This window comes from Mytilus edulis, chromosome 4, assembly GCF_963676685.1.
Source record: "Mytilus edulis chromosome 4, xbMytEdul2.2, whole genome shotgun sequence".
In the NCBI taxonomy this organism is placed as follows: domain Eukaryota; kingdom Metazoa; phylum Mollusca; class Bivalvia; order Mytilida; family Mytilidae; genus Mytilus; species Mytilus edulis.
In genome coordinates, this window is record NC_092347.1 from 82,786,618 (window position 1) to 82,797,270 (window position 10,653).

At 30.4% G+C, this 10,653-nt stretch overlaps 1 long non-coding RNA gene across 2 annotated transcripts; it reads right to left on the reverse strand.

The window, feature by feature from the left end:
• Positions 1–893: 893 nt before the first annotated feature.
• Positions 894–8,177, reverse strand: LOC139518546 (uncharacterized). Of its 2 annotated transcripts, XR_011663405.1 has the most exons (4): positions 8,139–8,177; positions 4,622–4,835; positions 1,698–1,931; positions 894–1,132 (listed from the first exon to the last, which is right to left on the reverse strand). It is a non-coding gene; the product is annotated as an uncharacterized lncRNA (long non-coding RNA). The 2 variants fall into 2 exon arrangements; XR_011663404.1 differs by lacking the exon at positions 894–1,132 and having other exon boundaries at positions 1,511–1,931.
• Between the last annotated feature and the right edge of the window lie 2,476 nt (positions 8,178–10,653).

Here is a 10,653-nt window from a genome sequence, read left to right on the forward strand (position 1 = left end):
TAAACTCAGTATACAACTTCAATAAAATAATTACTATCACATGCCAGAAAAAAAGCTTCTTTTCATAATTTAGGTTCCCATTTTAACAGTAAACTAAGGAAAAGAACTTTTCCATCCTCAGACTCAATAGCCTGGTATAATATTAACCCCATAACAATGATGATAGTGTTTAGGATCAAACCATACAATACATCTGTTCCTGTGAATTCCTGGAATTCTAATGATAAATCTTTTTGCTGGAGTATTGGAACAATGATCTAGATTTGATTGAGCTGGTTTTTTAAACTGTTCAATTGCATCTTCCAATGAAGTCATACTGAAAAAAAATTACAACATCTATGAAATTATTTTGTGTCATTGATTTAACAGTGTCATTTAAAATATATTCAATACATCTCTGAATTCTGGGGAAAAAATAGTATCCAGAATTAGAAGTCTTAATATTTGACCTATTAAACCTATATACATGATTTACATGATATACAACAATTGTTTCTGTGAATCAACATATTTGCTTATATTGTCTGTGCATTCTCTACATTTTCTTATAGTCTGTTCATTCTCTACATTTTCTTCAGTTGTCATTCTGATATTTGATAGCTTATTTCAAATCAATCAAACTACTGACCCTCCTTATATTTTTTGTTAAATCATTGGACAAATAACATAAATTTCAATAATTCTGATATTGTTCATCATGTTCATAAATGTATTCTAAAAGTGCTGAGGGTGTTAAAATATTTTGATGTTATTTGTCACTTGTTTGCTTAATATAGTTGACAATCTGTTGAAAGTTTTAATTAGACTTAATGTTCAAAGCACAAAGCCATGTACACTATTTCAACAAGTTAAAAGATCTGATGGCAAACAATTTCAGGTGACTAGTTTTTTGGACTGGTTATATATGTTAATCAATGGGGATATATCAATTAAGGCAAACGAATGTGTAAAGGGATTGACTTGAAATTAACATGAAAACAAGATCTTCAAAAACTTTACTGACTTCTTTTAATGTGCTTCTTCAACAATTCACAATTTTTCACTTCCACCAGATCTTGCAAGTCCACTTGTCAGGTACTTTCATGGTTTGCACCTTACTTCTAGCTCACTTTTCATCATAGAAATTATCTCACTGTAATTAAAAAGTGTGTAATAAATATATAATTTAAAGAATATCCTAAATCTACGAAACTGTACACAAGCTAAATTATTTTTGTAAAATTTCTACTTTTGAAACTTTTGTGAGTTAAAAGAAAAGGCACATTTGTTTGTTAGAGGTGAAGCAGGGGAGAAAAAGCCAGTCTTACTAGGTAATTTGATATTGCTCAACCCAAGGCATTTAATTGAAATGAAAATTGTCAGGTATAACTAAAATTGGGGTCTTTTCTAACAGATATAAATAGTATTTTTGTTGAAAATCACAAGAATAAATTGCTGCTAAGTCGGCTGAAAAATAAGTTGGTTTACATAAATAATGTTAAGTTGTTACCATCAATAAACACTTTCAGAAAACAATTAAATATTACGATTTTCTTTAAAAATTTGAGATATGCAGTTATTTATCTATATATAAACACAAAAAAATAAGATAAATAAGTTTCATTTTAGTTTTGTTTGATCGGTGGTTTCTTCCATTAATCATACACCCCCCAACAGCTCCCAATAGTAGTGGAAAACTAAGACTTATATCTAATCACATGCTGTTAAATGGACAATAAAATGAAATCCTTGTGGATCAATATCATATTTCCTAGTGAGGCTTGTCTTTTCTTCACTATTTCATCTGTGACAGACAAAATATAGGCATATACCACATGATGTGTCTTAACTTCTTCCCAGTACTGTGTGGTGATCATAGCTGAAATCATCCTGCACTCCTGTGAAACTGAAAATTCTTTAAGCTGTCAAGTGAAACTGAAAATTCTTTAAGCCTTAGAATAAAGTTGGAATACAGGTGTATTAGTTGCAGAATAACATTTTATATACTCTATATATAATTGATACTAGGATTTGTTCAATGAACATTCATAACTATGTTTAATAAATATGACATTTTTTTTCAGCATATAAACTTGACAGCATAATTAACATACAATTGTGTTCAATTTCACAAAACACTAGTTCATTGTAGTTTAAGGTTTCATCAAATAAATGTCTCTGAATATTGTACAAGTGGTATTTTTGTTGTTGTTGAATTCACTATAAAACTAAATTAAAAGCCATGCCAATTCATTAAGGGCATACGATACAGTTTTGATCCTGTATTTACAAGTTCATGAAAATTTGCATATAGACTATTTTTTACCTGATTTAATTGAATATGTAATAAAAAATATACCTTCATGCGCTACTTTTTGAGTAAAATGAGGTCGAAATGTTGTATATTGGCTCAAAATTCAGATTTGTGGCCGTTATTTCTTTATCGAAAGAAAGATACAACTTTTTTGTTATAAAAGATAAACACAAATAGTTTTTTGTTAAATATTAATAAATCGTTAATTTCTGTATTTTATAAGTATCCTAAAAAATATGCAATTTTTTATTCAGAATAACTCATATTTATCAAATGTTTATAAAATTGAGGAAAAAACGTCATTTTTTGCTGCATGTTTATCAAAATTAAAAAAAATCCTCTATTTACAGTTTTATAAAATTTGGGTCACATAATCTCCCTGCAAAATGAAACAAATTGCTGTTTTGAAAAACAGGGGTCCATGAACTCATTTTCAAATTAAATCAGTTTGAATGATAAAAATCAGTCGAAAAATGCATCTTTCCCCGATATGTCACAGTTTGACGTCGCAAAAATAACATTCTAATGCAATTAGTTTGTAACGATAATTTTCATTGGACGTTGATAAATATTTTGAGGAGTTAGATCCCACGTTCTACCAGTCCGTAACTAAGAAAGCCACCATTTTGAATTCTGGGATATGTAATTTTTCAAAAAATAAACAAGATATTTACATTTTGAGCCTCAAAATCTTCTTTCAGTCTATATTAAAACCATTCTGAAGCGTACGAAAAGTAAAAATATGTTTAGTATTCATGTTTGACACCCAGAGTAAACACATGACGTCACATTGTTTAGATGCTAAAGACAATGCAACAGTTTCGCGGACTTTTTCATTTATGCCATTTTTAAGCCAAAATATTTATCAAATGACAATTATTTTAATATGTGGCATTAGAATGGAGATAACTGTATTGTATTTTAAGCTTGGCCTTCGTAAAACTTGATTTTACTGTCGCAAATATCCGTTTAGCTATCTCCGCTCCACGTCGCTAGGTAAACTCAATTTGCGACAGTAAAATCTACTATTACGAAGGCCAAACTTAAAATACAATACAGACATCTCCTAATTTTACGTTGGCAACGTCATTACCTCCCCTGTAACTGTATCGTATGCCCTTAAATACTTTTTGTTCCATCCTATATTTTTAGGCTACATTAATATTGTAATTAGTTTTGGTTTGTCTGAAAATTCAAATTCAAACTGGTTTTCCAAAAACTAAACTATCTTCATATATATAAATATCATATATATATAAGCATATATATATAACACAAATATCACAAAAGTGGAATGCATGAACCTAAATTAAGGACTTTTGCTATATTGTTTTTTTTGTTGACATTTCATAGGTAATGTAGGTAATGTAAATGTACATGAATATAACTGTGTTAAAAAACTATAAACTTTCTATCCATTTCATAAAAGTTCTAACTAGAAACTTGAAATTGTAAGTCTACAATGTAGGTGATCAAGTGATCACAGGTACCCCTGGTTGCAAAAACACTCTTACTGTAGTTGCCACAAACCAAAATCACAATTGAGGGTGACATGTATTTCAAGTTTCCTCACTTGTGTTAAATTATAATGAAATTGAAATAGATTTTTTCAAATGGTGCATAATATCAACTAGAAACACAAAATAAATCCAAATTTCAGGTAAATAAGGGTAATAACTCAAAATTAAACTTGATCTGTCATTAATGAACCAACTTGCACTGTGTTCTTTAACATTGTTTAAGTTAAAAATAGTTGGCAAGAGATTTTTAAAAAACTTCCAACATTGTCCAAGGTGGATAATTATATAAGGGGCATTATTATTTAGTCATAACTCTTGATAACAATAAACATCAAAGTTATCATAATCAAACTTGACCAGTATAATATTATACAAGACAATATGTTCAAATTTTAATAAGATTTGGTGATCATTAATTATTATCATCAGGAAAAACATGCCAAAACCCACCTCTAGTAGTAAACAAGGGACAAAACTCTTGAACAGTATATGTTAAAACCATTAATATCAAAATCAACCTGTACATGTAGGTTATCATGGTTATTAAGGTCCTAGAATGATGTGTTTAAATTTCATCAAATTTGGTCAAGTGATAATTTAATAAACATCATAAAACTAAAATTTTGAATGGTGGACAAACAATATACTGACAATCATGTGCATCAATAAATGCCCCATCTTTTCAAGATACGAGGTATGATAATAATTGCGAGTCAGGAACATTTCAATACTTGCTATCATTTTTAGTAGTAAGATATTTTCTGAAAGGTGCAATAAAAGTCTTTTACAATATATACTTTTTTCAAACCTTTCTGATTTGATCATGCCGTGTTCATAATTTGCATGTGATAAACAGTTCCAAGAATCCAGAGGTTTTCTGATGTTAGCCTTAAGCTTAATGTCTGTGCCTTGCCCAACAAAGTTCTCCATGCATTTTCAACATGTTCAACAGTACCTTAATTTTTCATCAATTAATACATGTAGTAATTGTATATTCTGTCAATATAAATGAGAAGGTTGACCTGAAATGTATGATTAAAGTTTTTGATTAAAGATTTCTATATATACAAATTATAATTTCTAGATAACTCCTATAAGATGTAGTGGAACTAATGTATGTACACAATGTTTTCATAAAACTTGAATGAGTAAATTTTTACAAAACAATATCTTCCTTTGAGGTAAAGCTTGAAACAAGTAATTTTAGGTATGCTTTTTTTTTATTAGGGATGTCTATTAGGCCTAAGGGATGATCAATTTAAACATACTTGGTGTTCATGGGAGGCCATTTTAAAATGGGGGGTATCCACCAATATATATATAAAAAAAAATATAATTTCATTTTTATTTTCACCATGTTCACTCATGCATGTACATCTTTTATCGTACTTGACACTCTATCATAAAGCAGATTTTAAAGTGGCTTTACTGATTTTCATGTTAGTTTAAGATAAACAGCCTTTTTGTATCTGGGTTTTGTGGAAATAAACTCTCAATAATTTAACTAGAATTTAAAGATCAAATTTTGGAAATCACATCAGATGTAGGATATAAACAACATCAAATCTAAAATACATGATTGTTTGTATTGTAAAAAATCTTTGTTTTATCATATTCAATATATATTGGACATACAAACAACCCTGGTTAAATATTTAAATGTTTTTTTATACATGTATATCTATTCTTTCATTTACTTTGTTTTGTACATAAATCAAGTAACTTAGTTTTTTCCCCTAGAATTGTTTTATATTTGTTATTTCAGGGCCTTTTTGAGTTTTTTTTTTTTACTATGCATGGGTTTTGTTCATTGTTGAAGACAATACATATGTACAGTGTGTCTATGTTGTAATGTTACACTGTTGTTTCAGATAAGAGTGAAGGTTGGTACCTATCAAAACATTCTGACGTTCAATCCAGCTGCATTTATTCGCACCTGTCCTATTAGTCAGGAACATGATGTTTAGTGGTTGCCATTTGTTGATGAAGTTTATAAGTCGTTCTCGTTTTTATATAGATTAGACTGTTGGTTTTTCTATTTGAATGGTTTCCCACATGCCCACTTGTCATTTTTGGGGCCCTTTATAGCTTGCTGTTTGGTAAAAGCCAAGGCTCCATGTTGAAGACTGTACTTTGACCTATAATGATTTACAAATAGTGACTTGGATGGAGAATTGTTTCATTGGCATTCATACATGTCATATAAAATCTTCTTATATATCTCGTGACCCATAGTTATGAACTTATATCATTCACTGAAGTTTTTCATCAGTCAAATGTATGAATGGTGACAGAACTCTTTATTCTTCAATGTACATGATTACTGTAACTTATATATTTACTCATATCACTAATTTAAAGGGACACTAGCTACACAAGATATATGAAACACCTAATACATTATTTTTCTCGACTTAATCAGTAATGAAATACAAATAGTGAAATGATAATTCCTTTTTAGTACCCAATATTATAGGTTCAATTTTGTCAAAATAAGCAACAACAAAAAAATTGATTATGAATTATTTACTTGCAAGTGAATAATTCCATCTCATTGTATTCATATTCATATGAACTTTAATTTAACCCCTTAGCTTGAGATAGATAACACATGAATTGTATGTGTAAAGTTATTTAAAGGAAGAAAATGTCAACATTAAAAGTGAAACTAAGGAAAATCATTTGATTGACTGATTCGATCCACAAATAAAAATTCTAATACAGGTAAAACCGATGATAAACATACATTTTTTAACTATAATATGCAATTAAATAGACCTAGAATAATTCAACAGCACCTGTTTACCTAATCTATTTATTATTATATATATATATTTATGTTTACATCGCTTATATGGTCATCGGATGGCTATAGAAGTCAAATAGATAAATAATTAGAAGGTGTCTAGACTTAAATACACATACACGAAATAAAGCTACATATTTTCATGACTGTGCCTTGTTTATTGTTTTCTTTAGCCTTATAATAGTTTGGATAAATGTTTTACATTGTTATAAATCAAATATGAGAATTTGATTAGAATCGGTGAACATGAATTTGATACATGTAGCTAGTGCCCCTTTATTGTTTTACAAGTCCCTGTCATTTAACATGTAAGTGATGTGTTATATAATAACATGAAACCAGATTTTTTAAATGGTTGTCAAACTGTATATTACAGATCAGATCACAAGTTTTCTCTTTCACATTGCATGAATGTACAAGTTTTTCTCAAAGCTGAAGGCAACATGTACAGTATATGGTTTAACATCCCCTTCATTTGAAGTCGCGTGGATAGTTGTCTCCTTATTTAAATATGGAAGGAAAGAAATTAAGCATTAAGAATCATGATATTCATTGCAGGATGTAAAAAAAGGGAGAAGATGCAAATATAGCAATCAAAAACAGACAAAACAATTTTAAAGACTTTGGTTATTGTTGAAGGTCGTACAGTGTTAGTGACCTATAGTTGTTAATTTCTGTATCACTTAATGTGGAGAGTTGTCTCATTGGTATGCCATATATTCTCTTTAAATGTATATATTCAAAATATGTTTTCAAAATTACAGCAAAACACATGAAAAATGTGTTCTGATTGGAATAAATGGGATAGAATATTTATTCCTACAGGTATAGATATTATGACATTGTTAAAAACAAAGTTTCCAGTGGAACTTCTGTTTGGCTAAACATATATATGTTCAGAGGCGATTTGGGGGAGAGGGGGACCCTTTTTGGGAAAAAAATTGGTTACTTATAAAGGGAATCACTGAAGCGTGACTGGAGCTGGCCCCCTCTTAGGCAGTCAGTGGGCCCCACTTATGAAAGTTTCTAAATCCGCTAGTGATGTTTACACCATGACCAAATATACACTAATTTTTAGGATATATGTATCTTGTATTGAACCTCTTTACATGTTCAATTTTTACCTGAGCTCCTATTTTTTCATGGAAAAAAACAAAAAAACTACAAATTTATATTATTTCAGGGGGAATAACTCCAAAACAGGTTTACAGGATTTTCTTCAAATTTCAGTAAAAAATAATACATCTTGTCATACTGCTCCATTTTCCAACTTATTTTTAAACTAGCTTATCATGGTCAGTTAAAAACTGAAAAAAAAACATTATTTTAGGGGTCAAAACTTCAAAATAGATAACTGATTTTCTATACATTTTTTCTTCTTCTTCTCCACTAGCTAGTAGCTATATATATGAAACCCCGTATTACTCCTGTACTTGTATTTCTTGTAAAAGTTTCATCCCTATAAATGTGGAATTTATCTTCAGAATAGGATAGATTTAAAAAAAAATGTAGAACCTACAATGCGTTCCAATGATAATGGCGGCGCCTCTTCATCAACATCGTGGTAAGTTCCGAATGGAAATGAGTATTTTCCGATTATTTTTTTTACAAGTGTGGACACATATCGGTGTGGATAGTAAAGTAGAGATCACTTGGGGCAGAGATGAGCATGACGTAACTATGGTTAGATGCCCAATGATAAAGGGAGAAGCAGTACTAAATGTATTTATAAAGAGAGCACATGTTCTACGTATGAAAATATGGTTCCTCTATAAAGGGGGGTTAAAGATAAGTTATATTAGATTAAGTAATTGTTAGATTTGTGTAAGTATGTTTGAGTTTCATCATCACTGAGTTTATATATTAGTCATGTTGTATCCTCTTTAAATGTTGTTTGAGCTATTTCTTTGTCTTTTACATATGGTTCAACTTGAAGGTCTTCTATGTGAAGGTGTGTGCAACGATGAGTCAGCTCGCCTCAGTTTCAGACTGAGACTACTACACATTATAATATCATGAGTCTCGCTTTCAGATAATTAGCAAAAAGCAAGAAACATATACAAAAAAATAAAAACTATGTGTTCCGGGGTTCGACATAAGTATATTCAACAACCTGACTGTTTCGGCAAGTAACTATAATCTGAAAGAGACAACAATTAACTTAATTGTCGCTGAAATTTTCTACTTGCTTAGAGAGAAACTTCCGATATACTGTCATTACTGACATACAATGATATGAAATTAGTGTTCTGCTTTTGTGACGAGAATGTCCAAAGAGAAAGCTGTCTGGCACCGCGTCATCCTTTAATAGATCAGCTCGAGATTATTATTTAGTTTAGAAACACTAAATGCTCCTTCGATGAAAATGCTGGGAATAAAACTATTTTCCAAGGTCTCTAAGACTTAGTTTATCTCTGGTATATTTTCATCCACATAAATCCTTTCCTATGATAAAGTAGTCCTTAACTTTGAAAAAGCTTTTAAAGACCGAACAGCCTATCAGTTCTACTAGTGTCTGAGTAGTGATTTCCTCCTAATAATTTTGTGTGAAGGTATTTCATGATTTCAGGAACAAAATACTATGAAAAAATAGGGGTCACCGATTTAGTTTTGTCACTATAGCCACCTTGAATTTTGATTGGAAAATAAACTTTGTTATTAATATTTTAAGCATTTATACCGTACTTATAGGATAATTATGATGGTTATTAGTACTTCTATTATATCATTATATTAGGGAACAGTGCTTATCTTTTTTACTTTGAATAAATTATTGTGAACTAATCTAAGTAATTTTATTACACATTTTCCATAATTTGGTGATTTCAAAGGGATGCTTCTTTATATAAAAAATAATCATTTTCGATATTGTCTTATGCTTTTCAACTACAATTGTTATTCGAATGCGGTCTCGGCTGTATATCTGGAAGTTCCATCAAACATACCATCTTTATAATTTATAATTTATAAGGTCAACAATAATAAATCAAATAAAGTGTTAGTCTCATGGTATATGGTGGTTAGGCCGCAGTTTTAATTTCCGGATTTAGGATAAAAAAAAATTATTGGCTTCAACATAGTTGTACCGTTTTACCCTATGAGAATAGTATAACTCCATACCATCTGCAAAATGTGTATCATTGCTGTGTTATTTTACTTGAATAAGATAACCTCATACCATATACTAGCATGGTTATACTACTGTGTTACTCTATTTCAATAGAATAACCCCCTAACATGTGTTAACATAGTATACCATACCCTCTATTGAACAACGTAACCTCACTAACATAAGATCTATTTAATAGGATAACCTCAGTTGCATCGGGTGATATTCAAGACAAGTTACAGGGCCAACAGTTTTATGCATTGCTATTGGAACATTTAATCGTTTAAAAATCATCATCATTAATGCCATTGATCGCTCTCCCTCGGCGTGTGGTGGATCTATAGTTAAGAAATCATCTAACAGATGTAAAATGTTATTGACCTTGTAGTTGTTTGTAGCAATATAACATATTGCTTGTGATAAAGTATCGAATATGATGGGACTAGATCGGCAGCCGAAAGTTAATCGCACATAGAAATAATATTTATCCTCCCATTTAATGCAAAACAAAGGCCATTGCGAAGGTAATATAGGACAATTTTTGAATGCATTGGAAATATCGTATTTACATAACCAGGAATGTCTTCCGTATTTTAGGATTATATCTATAGCGTTGTCGATCTTGACGTACGACATAGAGCAGGTGTCTTTGTCAATTAATTCATTGATGCTAAAATGAATATCACTTTGATGGGGCGCCGATAAGTCTAATATAAGTCGTTTTTTCTTCGAATATTTTCCTTCCGCAACTCACAACGGACTGACACGGTAACTTGAAAATGGGAGTGTTTCAAAAGGTCCGTACATAAAACCATTTTCACATTCCTTTCTTAACAACTCATTTACTACGTTCGGTTGCGATCGTGCAGACAAATTATTACGACACTCAAGGGTTGGTAAACTAGTTACAGACACTTTGGTGTCA